Below are 12382 nucleotides of genomic sequence, written 5' to 3' on the forward strand. Positions count from 1 at the left end.
TCCGACGGCGGCCGCCAGCCACGCTCCATCTACACCTTCTGCCTCAGCAACCAGCGCAAGGGGGTGAGTGCGCGGCCAAGTGCGGGCGGGAGGTCACGGGGGCCAGGGCTTCTTACGGAGCAAAAGAGGGCGGGAGACCCCAGTGAACGTGGAGTTCGTGGGGCGTGTGGTGCTCCAAGCCCAGGGTTTGGTATGGAACAGAACCACTTGCTTAATGTCTCCTGGTCGGAAGGTGTGCAGGAAAGCCCAGAGCACACGCAGGATTGAGAATAGCGATCTTCAGCATTCCCATCTCATGGCACACATAAGCTAATTACCAAAACATATATTTATTGTTGATCTGACCAAATTTTGATTCATTCACACCAGACAGCTATTGTTGTGTTGGCTGTTGTCATTTTAAAAATATTTTTGTGGTTGTTGACTTCAGAGAGGAAGGGAGAGGGAGAGAGAGATAGGAATATCAGCAATGAGAGGGAATCATTGATCAGCCACCTCCTGCACGCACCACACTGGGGATCGAGCAACCTGGGTCTATGCCCTGACCAGGAATCTAACCATGACCTCCTGGTTCATAGGTCAGTGTTCAACCACTGAGCCACGCCAGCCAGGCCTGTTATTTTTTGACAATCTAAAAGGAAAGAGCTCAGTGCCCCTGATTAATTAGTCAGGTATTGCATTAAAAATTCATCCAAGGACCCCACCACCACCACCACCCAAAGGTGTGCTAGGAAGAGGGCATGAGGAAATAACAAAGGCCATCGTTTATTGAGCTCTTCCTATGTACCAGATGCTTTCCTGATCGTTTTTTTTTTTTTTTACCTTCACAAGAACTTCATCAGGCTGGTAGTGATCCTGCCTGTGAGGCTGTGAGGCAGGGATGCCAGCACTTATGCAGCTGGGAAGCCAGAAGGCAGATTCTGAGCTTGCCTGAGCTACCAGAGACCTGATCCAAGGCAGGTGACTGAGAAGGGGATGCATACCTGCAACCAAGAGCCTGCAGTGCCCAGCTGATGAGCAGTAGGAGTGAAGACGGGGGTTTCCTGGGGGCACCCAACCCCAAAAGGGACGCAATGCTGGGCGAGGGCACTGTGGACTCGGCTTGGCCGAGCTGGAATTAAGCTCCTCTGCTCTGTCCTGGGCAAGGATGAGAAGCAGGCTGGTGGTGATGAATGGGGCTGGGTAGCAGCAGAGGTTGCCAGGGGGCTCTCATGGCTAAAAGCTAGTTCTCCTCCTGCCCAGGCCCCAAGGAGCCTGCTTCATCCCCAGCCTTTCCCCTTTCTGACCTGGGCTATTCTTGCAGTAAGGACTCTGGTCTGTGTGACAACTCTGGAGTCCCGCTGCTACTATGTATATCTGGGGAAATGGAGGCTGAGAATGGCCCATCGCCTTTTCAAAAGTGAAAGGGCATGGAGTCGGGCCTCTGATTCCCCAGTCTTTGGTTCTCATGGCTGCCCTACAGTGTCCTGGCCTCAAACCACCTCTCCTGGCTCATCAGACTCCCATTCTGGCCTCTAACCCCCACGGCTGCCTCAGTTTCCCTGAGGGTCCCTGCTGCTCTCAGCTGTGGGCCCCAGTCAGTGCTTCTGACTGAGTTGGGAAGTTGGAATGGGCCTTCAAAAGCCAGCCTGGGTGTGGAGGGCCCTCCGTGATACTCCCTGACTGCCTTTCACGCTGCTGTGTCCCGTCGTCGTTCAGCAAACCTTAACTACCCAACAGCCGCCTTTTGTCAGCTCTGAGAACATTCCCAAAGAGGCAGGCTGTGGACCCTCACTCACCAGTCAGGACTCCTGGTGTGATGTCAGGGCCAAGGGCAAGGAGATGAAGACAGGGATGCTGCGGCCTGAGGGTGGGGAGGGGAGAGACAACAGGACTGTCAGAGCCCAGAGGTAGCCCACAACCAGTGGGCTCAGTTCCTGGTGGGCGCCTGGGAATGAAGTCAAGCAGATGAGGGAGTACGGACAGGTGTTCTGGAAGCAGGGCACAGCACGAGTTGGAGCCAGACCTAGAGAAGGAACGGGGAAGACGTTGAAGGTGGTGGAACAGAGAGGAGAGGCAGAGACTGGCCAGTGACAGCGGTCTTGCTGCGCATTGATCTGCTGTGCTAGCACTCGTCTCGGGTTATCACTCCTTGGCAGCCTGAAAAGGAGGTGCTCTGGTTATCCACACCTGCTTAGAGATGCTGTCACTGGTTCATATACACGACCCATGATGGAGCCAGGATTCGAACTCAGGCCTGGGTGATTGGGATGTGGAAAAAGTTAGTGTGGGAGGGCCTGTAACTGCAGGCCTAGGGGAAAAGGTGTGTCTATCATGCGCCCATCGTAGGTAAGTTGGTCTCAGGTCTGCCCACAGGTCATGAACCCTTGCCTGGGTCTGGCTACTTCCTTGGGATCTGTTACAGGACCAAGAACCCAGCCAAATTTGGCTACAGAAAGCATGCTCTCAACTCCACAGGCTCCTCTGGGAATAGGTGAAAGGGGCCATCCTGGCCAGCTTTGGCCCCTCAAAGACTTGATTGGAAGGAAACGGCCTGTCTTAGGGAACTCCTGGAGGCTCCCTTCTGAGCTTTGGGGGGGGGGGGGAGGCGCGGAGAGCTCTAAGACTCCAGACCCTATCCCTTCACTGGCTGGTCTGGTGTTGAGGTCACCATGGAAACAGCTCCCTGGAGGCCTTCTGTGGTAGAAGTCACAGTTGTGAGATAGAAAGGGAGTTCTTGTCTCTATGCTGTTTCCCTTTTATCACCTAGGGGGTGAGGGTGGGATAGGACTGTCTTCTAAGGCCCTTCCCAGTTGATGGTCTCAGCTATGGAGCAGAAGTGGCACCAAGGGCTTTAGGGTGAGGAGGTGCCATTGCCAGATGATGTTGATAATACTTGTGAACATTGAACACTTGCTGTGTTCCTGGCACGGTGCTGAGGGCTTTATCGAGGTTAATGTGCGTCGTCGGCACAGTAGCTCCACTTTACACATGGGGAACAGAGGCTCAGTGAGGTGAAGTCACGTGTCTGAGGTCCAACAGGTAGTCCAAGGCTTAGCAGAGATGGAAGCTCACATCTGTCTCACTGGAACCCACTTCCTAACCACGGTGCTTCCCAGAGCCCTTGGCGCTGAGTTCCTAAGAGACAGAAGCTAGGCCTAGTCAGGGCCTCTTCCAGTGCTTTTGGCAGTTTACAAGCTCCTTCCACAGCTGCATTGGCAAGTAGAGCAATTTTGTCCCCATTTCATAGATGAAGAAACTGAGGTTCAGTCCCAGCATTCTCATGGGACTGAGGTCTCTCAGTGACCACCAGACTCGGGGTGGAGGTGGCTCTTCCTGAAGACGTAGATGAAAGGGTGGGAGGCTGGTTTTCCATCCCCCATCCTCAACACTAAACCCTCCTCCCCCTACCCCATCCCCCCTTCTCCGACACTCCTGCCAGAGTTTGTCTGAGAAGCCCAAGCCCCAGGCTCTGCTGGGACTGTGGCCTCAGCCCTCAAAATAGCCCTGCCTGTGAATGAACACGCTGTCCCTGGGCCCAGAGAGCCTCAAGGGAGGCTTGGCTCACATCTGGATGGATCTGCCCCAACCTGGGCCCAAGGGCGGAGGGGAGCAGGGGGCAGAGCTCCCAGATGGTCAACTTTCTCTGGATGCCTGAGAAAGATGCCTGTCCCATCACCTCCTAGTGAAGCACAGAGGGTGAGAATGTACAGTGGGATTTCAGATACCATCACGTCCTGGAAACAAGACAGACTGTTGGACAACATGCATTTCCAGCCCAGCTCTTTTACCAACTGGCTGGGTGCCTCTGGGCCAGTCGCTCAACAGCTGGAGACCTTTAATGTCTGTGATCTCGCTGGCTTTGCAGTGGGATGAAACCCACGTGTCAGACCTCAGGATATTGGGTAGAAAATGCCCCTGTGGGTGAAGGGCTGGTGGCCCCAGGTACTGCTACCATTAGCTCGTCTTCCAATGGTCACCACTGATTCAAGCAACATCACTTGGCACCTGCTACATGCCGGGTCCTAGGCTGGAACTGGGGTCACAGAATGAAGAACATTCCCCGAGCTCCCAGCCTGATGGAGACAAAGAGAAACCCAGTCATCCCCCTTCTGAGATATCCTGGTGAACTGTCCCCGGAAAGGCAGGAAGTGCTAGCCAATTGCAGGAATAGAGAAACCTTCCCAGGGAGACAGGAGCAGAGAGCACATTTCCTGGCAGAGGGAACACACTGAATGAAGGCTGGGAGGAGGAATCCATAGTCTCCTTTTGAGGTCAATGAGTAAGCCATTGGGCATATAGCCAGGCACTGGGGATAACATCACCATGGGTTTTGTTTTGCCCTGTAATGTAAAATATTTAAATGTATTGGATTCTTTTTAAAAAGCAACTGACCACGTAGGGAAGAAATGAGGAAGGTAAAAATGCCTCTCCCATTCTGTCTCCCCACCATCAAATTCCTCTTCTCTGAGGAAATCTACTAGCAATTTCTTATGTGCCCTTCTCTCTCTCGACATCTCAGCGCACAGGTTCCTGTGTGCTTTTGTCCTTAAATAATGTTATCTCGACATCATTCCATAGCAGTTCATAAAAAGTTTCTTCTGCCTTATGCTGCAGAGACCTTTATCACGTGGCTGTGATGTATTCATTAAGTCCCATATTACTGGACGCAGAGGTTAGTTCCCGCGTTCATTGTGATCTGATCCAGCTTTCTAACACTTCTTTCTCCCTCCTGTAGAGCGGCCGTCGTGACCTGGGAGGCAGCTGCTTGAAGGTGAGGGGGGTGGCCCCCCTGCGAGTGCCACGGAGATGAGCCTGGACCCCGGTGGCATTTGCTCCAAGCAGGACCTGGAGAAGGAAGCCAGAGGCCAGCCAGCGGTTGACCAGGGGAGAAGACCCCAGGAGCCGATCCTACCCCTCGATAGTACAGGGACCAGAGGACAATGGCTTGGGCCCGTGACCCTTTGGACAGGCCCCCTGGGACCTCTCTACCCCACCGTGGAGAGCTGTGAAGACCCATCCAGCTGGCCCCAGTCCTGGCTGGTCAGAGACAAGGCAGAACTTTTGGAAAAACAGATTGTTGGTGACAGAGGGTGTGTGCATGAGTGAGTGAGTATGTAAATGTGTGTGTGTGAGAGAGAGCGAGAGAATTGGTGGGTTTAAATAAAAGGTATTTTTAAATAAAGGATGTTCCCAAGTGAGGAAGGGAAGGGTCTGGGGACATCGGCGGTCAGAGGTGACCCTTCTCCTGGACCTTGGCAGAGGCACCGATGTCACCAGGACTGCCCTGTGCCCTGGAGGGATGTGCTGGGAGAATGCAGGAAGACCCCAGAAGTCGGGATAACTAAACTTTCCTCAGAGTCTTCTTGAATACCTGTTGTGGTTGGTAAAGAAACCTTACTTGTATTCATTTTTGAATAAGGAATATATTCATTCATATGGTTCAAAATTCAAAAGGTACAAGAGGGTATATAGTGAATACAAAGATTGTCAGTGCCAAAGGTATCTCCAGCAGATACCTATCCACCTACCACTTCTCTCTGCAGCCTCAGCCACCAGTTATGATACCCATTTCCCGTGAATAACCAAGCAAATACAGGGAAAAAATACCTTTTTTCTTCCACTCTTTATACAAACAGTAGCATGTTACACATGCTTTCTGCTCCTTGCTTTTTTGTTTTGTCTTCATCTAACTTGGCTGTCATCTCAAATCAGATCACAGAGGTAAAGGGTGCCCTTATTCCTTTAGTGACTGCTTATTGCACTTTATGAATGTACGATGCAGGCATACCTCGGTGATATTGCACATTCGGTTCCAGACCACCACAATAAAGCAAGTATCGCGATAAAGCGCGTCGTCATCTTTTTGCTGGTGGAAGGTTTTTGCCTTAAAAAAAAATCTGTGAAGCGCTATAAAGTGAGGTTAATACAGCGAGGTATGCCTGTACTTGAATCCATCTCCTATTCCTGTCTTGACAAACGGCTGTGTAGGCACACAGTTTTCCACGTGTACTAAAAGGGGGTATTCTTACCCCTGTTTTAATTGAGATTGGAGGAATTATGGCGCCTAAAGGTGCATGGCTGGCATGTGGCAGGGTGACAATGTGAGATCTGTCCATCTTTAAAGCCCCTCCCCTGCTGGAGACGCCCCAGATGCAGTGCCAGCTCCTGTGACCCCAGTTCTCCCAGCAGCCCCGGGAGGTGGAGGCTGGTGTTTCCCCATTTCACAGGTCCGGCTGAGACTGTGATGGGGACCGCTGGCCAGTGGAGCCCAGAGTTCTTGGCTCTCCAGCTGAGGCCCTGTCCCTGTGCGGCCAGGATCAGAGAAGGCCAGGAGGCAGAGGAGCTGGGAGAGGCTGCAGAGCCAGGCAGCGCCCTCTCCTAAAGGTATGCTCACATGCCTATTGTTTATATTTATTTAGCAAACACTTTCATTGTTTACCGAAGTCTGGCTCCAAAGTCCACGCTCATATCCTCTCTGCCACCCCCTACTTGCCCCCTCTGCCTGAGCCTGGGAGTGAGCTGCCCTTTTTGTAGATCAACAAGCACTACCCAGCACCCTCACTGTGCCAGACACCACAAGACAGCTGCCTCACAGACAAACCAAGACCCCAGGAGACCAAAGGGGTCGCTGGAGTTGCCAGTTCAGGCTGAAGGAGGCCACGAAACCACTACATTTAATCCCTTTGGTATAAGGAGTAGAGGAAGGAGGGCCTCAAGGGTCCTGCGTCCTGCCCAGGACAGCTTTCCAAGTGCCCTCTACCTTGCTTCCCCAGTGTTCCAGGGACACTAATGTTCCCATCCAGTTGCGCTTCCCCCTGCGGGAGCTAATTAGGAAAGCACATTGCACTCCCTGCGCATACCCGGGTCCAGGTCCAGGCAGCCCCTGGCAAAGCCACAGGAAAAGGACTGTGACCTCGTCAATGGCAGGAAACCTGGGAGTGGGGAGCAGAGCAGGCACTTGGGTGCTCTGGGCTGGAGGCCCACTGCTGCCACCAGATTTGCTGGGTGACCTCAGAAAAGTGGCTTGACCCCTCTGGGACTCCTTGGCCTGATCTCCAACCAGCAAAAAACAGATGGGACAAAATGATAAGTGTTTGTTTTGCCTTGTCAAATAGTTTTAATAGACCATTTATACCCTGGGCAAATAATTCAAATTGTCCCAAATAATATGCAGTGAAAAGTACCTACTCCCTCAGGCTCCTTCCCAAAGGCAACTGCTCTTTGGCAGTTTCCTGTGTGTCCTTCCGGAAAGGCTCTATACTGATGACTGTTTCTGAAAGAGTATTTGTAGGTTTTCATTGTAAAAAAAAAAAAATCAAATGCTACAAGACCCTAGAGCAGTGGTTCTCAACCTGTGGGTCGCGACTCCTTTGGCAGTCGAACGACCCTTTCATAGGGGTCGCCTAAGACCATCCTGCATATCAGATATTTACATTATGATTCATAACAGTAGCAACATTACAGTTATGAAGTAGCAACGAAAATAATTTTATGGTTGGGTTACAACATGAGGACCTGTATTTAAAGGGCCAGAAGGTTGAGAACCACTGCCCTAGAGCTATCACCCATCCCAAAGGTAAGCAGTTAACACTAATCCTGCAGAGTTTTTGTGAAACATACACAATCATTCACAGCATATTCAGTTAAAACTTTCTATCAAAGTGTATCATGCAGGCAGGAAAGTGCACATGCCATTAAAGGTACAGCCCGAGTTTTTACAAGCTGTGGCACCTGTATACCCAGCATGCACATCAAGGAATGCTGTTCACAGCATCCCAGGAGCCCCTCTTGCACTCCTCTGCTCAGACTGGGTTCTTTAAATTGTATTTCCTTTGAAGTAGATAATACATTTGCGGAGTTCACAGTTCAGAAGACACAATAGAGAATGAACTTCCCTCCCACCCACTCAGTTCCAACTCTCAGAGGGAATTACTTAACCAGGGTCTTGGGGATTCCCGGCCAGATAGTCTTTACAGATACAGGCAAGTTAAAAAAAAATTTTTCCACACAAGTTATAACATTTTACACACTGTTCTAGTTTTTTCTTAACAATACATCTTGGAGACTCTTCAGTGTTAAAAGGGCTGCTTCACACTTTTTCCCAGCTGCATAGTGTTCCACTCTGCACATCTCGCAGCTTGCTATCTTCCTTGAGTTCCTGGGTAAGAGACAGTTAATGTCTACGAGCCTTTGTGTGCAGCAAGGCCAGCCCAACACATGTGGCTTGAGAGAGGACAGCTGCGGACCAGGACCTCTGGGGGCCATTTGGCTAACACCCCTGCCCCCAACACACACTTTTTGCCTTCAGGATAGGCCAGCCCAGCCAGGCTCCTCCAGGCTCCCTGAGTGAGGGTATTTTAGAGCCAGAGGAGTAAAGGAGCTCAGGGGAAAGAAACTCAGGGTGGAGGGAGTGGATGACCAACTTCAGCCAAGTCACCTACGACCCTCAAGAGGAGGCTGCAAATGCCAGGTCACCTCTTCCACTCCGACGAGGGGCATTAGCATGAGCAAGAATGATCTAGAGTTCATCGTTTTACAACGAGGAGACTTAGCCAATACAGAGGAAGCAACCTGCTGGGCCTCCGGGAACTCAGGTCTCCCTCCTGTAAGGGAGTACACAGGGCTCCCTTCCCTAAGTCCACAATTGCATGTAGGAAGGCCTCACAGATCGCTCGTGGCAATGGGGAAACCAAAGCCCAGAGAAGGACAGCAATGGGCCATGGTCACACAGCATTTGGAGCCGAGCTGGGCTAAGAATGCAGGGCCCCTTCCTCTAGACCAGGGCTTCTCCACCTCATTTAATTCCCCTCATTGCCCAAGCCACTTCCATTTTATTAGGCTCCTATTAGATTAAACACACACACACACACACACACACACACACACCGCGCGCAAAACAGAATTCTGAAAACTGGCATATTTGGCAAGATAACTCTTAAACACCCATACACAGTCACAAGTACAATGCATTACCATGAGAACGTTAAGTCGAGGATTTACAAACACATTAGGACATCCATGTAAAGTTGAACGTCTTTATTCAATCCTGTCTGTGGGTTTCCTTCATGTGGACATGACATCAAAAATCTAGACCCGGACAGCAAAATGCATTACATGCCCTGGACTAGATCCTGTATGGCAGCGAGAAATTGCTATGGAGAACATTATTGGGTAGTTGACAAAATTGAGATCAGAACAATAGATAAAAGTCTGTTCAATGTTACATTTTCTGAATTTGCTAATAGTATGACTATGTAAGAAGGTCTCCTTGTGCTTAAGAAATACACCCTGAAGTATTATGAAGGGGTAGAGGAACGTGATGGAGGTGACGTACTCTCAAGTGGTTCAGAAAAAAAAAGTGTAAGAGCAGGATAGAGCAAATATGACCCACGGTTAAAACTTGTTGAATCCAGGTAAAGAGTATATGGGAGTTCTCTGTATGACTTTTGTCACTTCTCTGTATGTGTGTAAACGATTGCAGAATGAAGAGTTGAGGTCGAGATTTTGGCCCGCTCGGATGTAAGGCCTGCCAGATGCTGTCCTGGCCCCCTCTGACTCTTCCTCACCTCAGCTGCTCTAACAGAGGATGGAAAAAACCCCAGTGGACCCAGGCACCCCTGCCCATGACTCTCAGGCCCCTGTGCCCTTTGGGAGGCTAAGGTGTTCCCAGCCCCCAAGCCTACTGCCACCATGATTTATGTCCCTGTGAGCCTCGGCAGCTGTGAGCCCGGGTCCCACCAGGCGGCCTGCTGAGGGGGGCCAACTTTTGCTTCTCAGCGTGTCTAATTCAGACCAGACTTACAGGCCCCATGGGCCTGGGATCAGGCTCCCAGGGGGCCAGGGTCAGAGGGCAGGCCAGCAGGGCTTGGAAACCCAGGAGGCACTGAGGGTGAACTGGCTGCAAGGCAGGAGACCTGGCCTGGTCTAGCTTGGCCTCTGCTCCTGTGTGACCTGGGGTGGGTGTCTGCCCATCTCTGAGCCTTGGGTTCCCTCATCTCGGTACAGCCTGCACATGGTGGACCAGAAGGACTTTGTAAACTGGGACAGACTGGCCTTGTAGGAGGGAAGGCTGGTAAAATTTAGGAGTTGATTTTTTTTTTCCTGAACGCCCAGATCCTCAAAGGTTGGAAAAATGCCTAACGTTTTGAGAGCCTACTATGTGTCAGTTCTTGGTCTTCCCACTTTACTAAGTTAATTAATACAGGCTATTCAACAAGTTTGTACATTATTGCCCTATTTTATAGATGAGGAAACTGAGGCCCAGGGAGGTTAAAAAACATGCCGAAGGTCACTTGGTGGCTAATAAGCAAATGAATTTGAACCAGGTAATCTGGCTGCAGAGCCCTACTGGGCTCTCAACCACAGCCCCACACATCTTCATCTAGTCCTAAAAGGGCCCAACCAAACTTGCGCTTCCAGAACAAGACAGGAAAGGGCATCCCCAGCTTGGCTCTTTACCCCAACCCCTCGCCCAGAGGAGCCAGGACCCAGCTGCACCAGAGTCTGGGATGGTCCAGGAAGCGGCACCTCCCACGGGCTCCCCAGTATTGTGGACACTCCCAGGACTGGAGAGGCTCAAACACAGGTTCTTAGAGAGTCTAAATGGAAGGGCCTCTGAAGCTTATCTCCTCAGAGCCCTTTAGTCACCAGTGGGGACACTGAGGCCCAGAGCAGGTGAGGCGGTATCCCCAACATCACCCAGAGAGTCAGAGATGAGCCAGAACCAGACTCCATGTGTCCCAGTCATTGCCTGGTGACACGTCCCAGGGCAGCAATGAGTAAGTGACCTTGATGTGACTCACTAGTCAGAGACATCGCTCTAAGTAACATACAGAATGGCCTCAATCTTGCAACAGAATGCTCATTTCACAGCCTCGAGAAACAAGCCCAAGCTAGGCCATGGCGCAGCTGTGATTCGAACCCAGGGGGTCTGGTTCCAGATGCCATCACCTGAGCCACAGCAGGAAGGCACAGGATCGAGTATGACTTCACAGAGCAACTTCAGTTGGTGGGTCAGCCTGTCAGTAAGTTAGTCAGTCAACAAACACACATTGACCTGCTCGTGAACCATGCAAGGCTCTAAGGATAATCAGAGAATAAGACAGATGTGGTGCTTGCCCTGGGCAGGCCATACTCTATCAGAAAATCAAGGTCTGAGCAGATAATAAAAATGTGATGGGTGCCCGGACACACCAAGGTTGCAGGTTGATTCCCCGTTCAGGGCACGTATAAGAAACAGCCAATGAATGCATAAATAAGAGGAAGAACAAATCTCTCTCTCTCATTAATTAAAAAAAATTTAAAGACAAAAATAAATGTGATGGGTGCTTCCAATGCTCACGGGTATGTGTGAGCAGGAGCGATGAGGCAGAGAAATTATGCTTCGGAGGCAAGAGAAGGGAGGCTTTGCCGAGTGTGAAAGGTTCTGCAAAGTTGTCCAGCCCACCCTGCATCAGATGGCTGATGGGACACCTGCAGGCCCCTGGGTCTCCCCGGAATGTAGCCTGATAATCCCGGGCATCTATCTATCCTCTGAGCAGCTCCATGGAGCAGTCAAAGCAAGGCAAGCTTTGGAGAGTAGCAACCACCTCGCCTGACTGAGCACTACCCCTGTGCCAGGCACTGTTTGAGCCCTGTCTCTCGGCTACCCCGCCCCAACCCAGTGAATCACGGCTTCCCAACGTCCCACCGCCACTGCGTGACAGGCCTGGATGTGGACCAGGCATGCAGGTTCCAGAGTCCCCAGCCTCACCTCCCTCCTCTACTGCCCCCCTGCTACATGCCGAGGTTCCAAGGCAGGATGCAACTGTCCCAGATCACAGAGCCAGGCCAGAGCCCCTGCCCACCACACCCTCTGGCTTGCCATCATGCTGCAGCATCCCCAGTGCCTCCCCCAGTGCCAGCACGTAGTGGGTGCTTCGCAGATACCTGCCAAAGGACCCAGAGGCATCAGCACGATGCCTGCACACCACCCTGCAGAGTCGATTTTACCCATTTCACAGATGGGGATCAGAAAGGAGCAGTTAAACCTCAAATCCAGCGGTTCCTCTGTCTGCAGAAAACCCACGCCGTCTGCAAGCTCAGAAGACACTGGCAACGGGCCTTTAACCATAGAGGAGAGAGGGATGGGCCCAGAGCTCAGGGAGGAAAATAGGCGCTGACCAGCTGGGAACTCCGTGGGAATGTCTCTCACCCCCCAACCCCATCCCACCCCAATCTGTCCCCCAGGCACAGCCAGGGCAGGGCGAGGAAGGGGTCAGGGAGGCAGGCCATGGATTCCCAAGGAGGACATCCCCTCCTGCCCCTGTGGGATGGCCAAGGAGCCACCCAGGAGCTGGGCCTGTCTTGCTCTTGCTATCCTCACTCTTCTCCTGGAGGCAGCCTCCCCTCCACCCCTCGC

General features: G+C 51.7%; 1 long non-coding RNA gene across 1 annotated transcript; it reads left to right on the forward strand.

The window, feature by feature from the left end:
* Window positions 1–5829, forward strand: LOC107181989. Its single transcript, XR_001512706.1, has 2 exons — window positions 1–63; window positions 4718–5829. It is a non-coding gene; the product is annotated as an uncharacterized LOC107181989 (long non-coding RNA).
* The last annotated feature ends 6553 nt before the right edge of the window (window positions 5830–12382 follow it).

The sequence above is a fragment of the Myotis davidii genome, unplaced genomic scaffold, assembly GCF_000327345.1.
Source record: "Myotis davidii unplaced genomic scaffold, ASM32734v1 scaffold354, whole genome shotgun sequence".
In the NCBI taxonomy this organism is placed as follows: Eukaryota; Metazoa; Chordata; class Mammalia; order Chiroptera; family Vespertilionidae; genus Myotis; species Myotis davidii.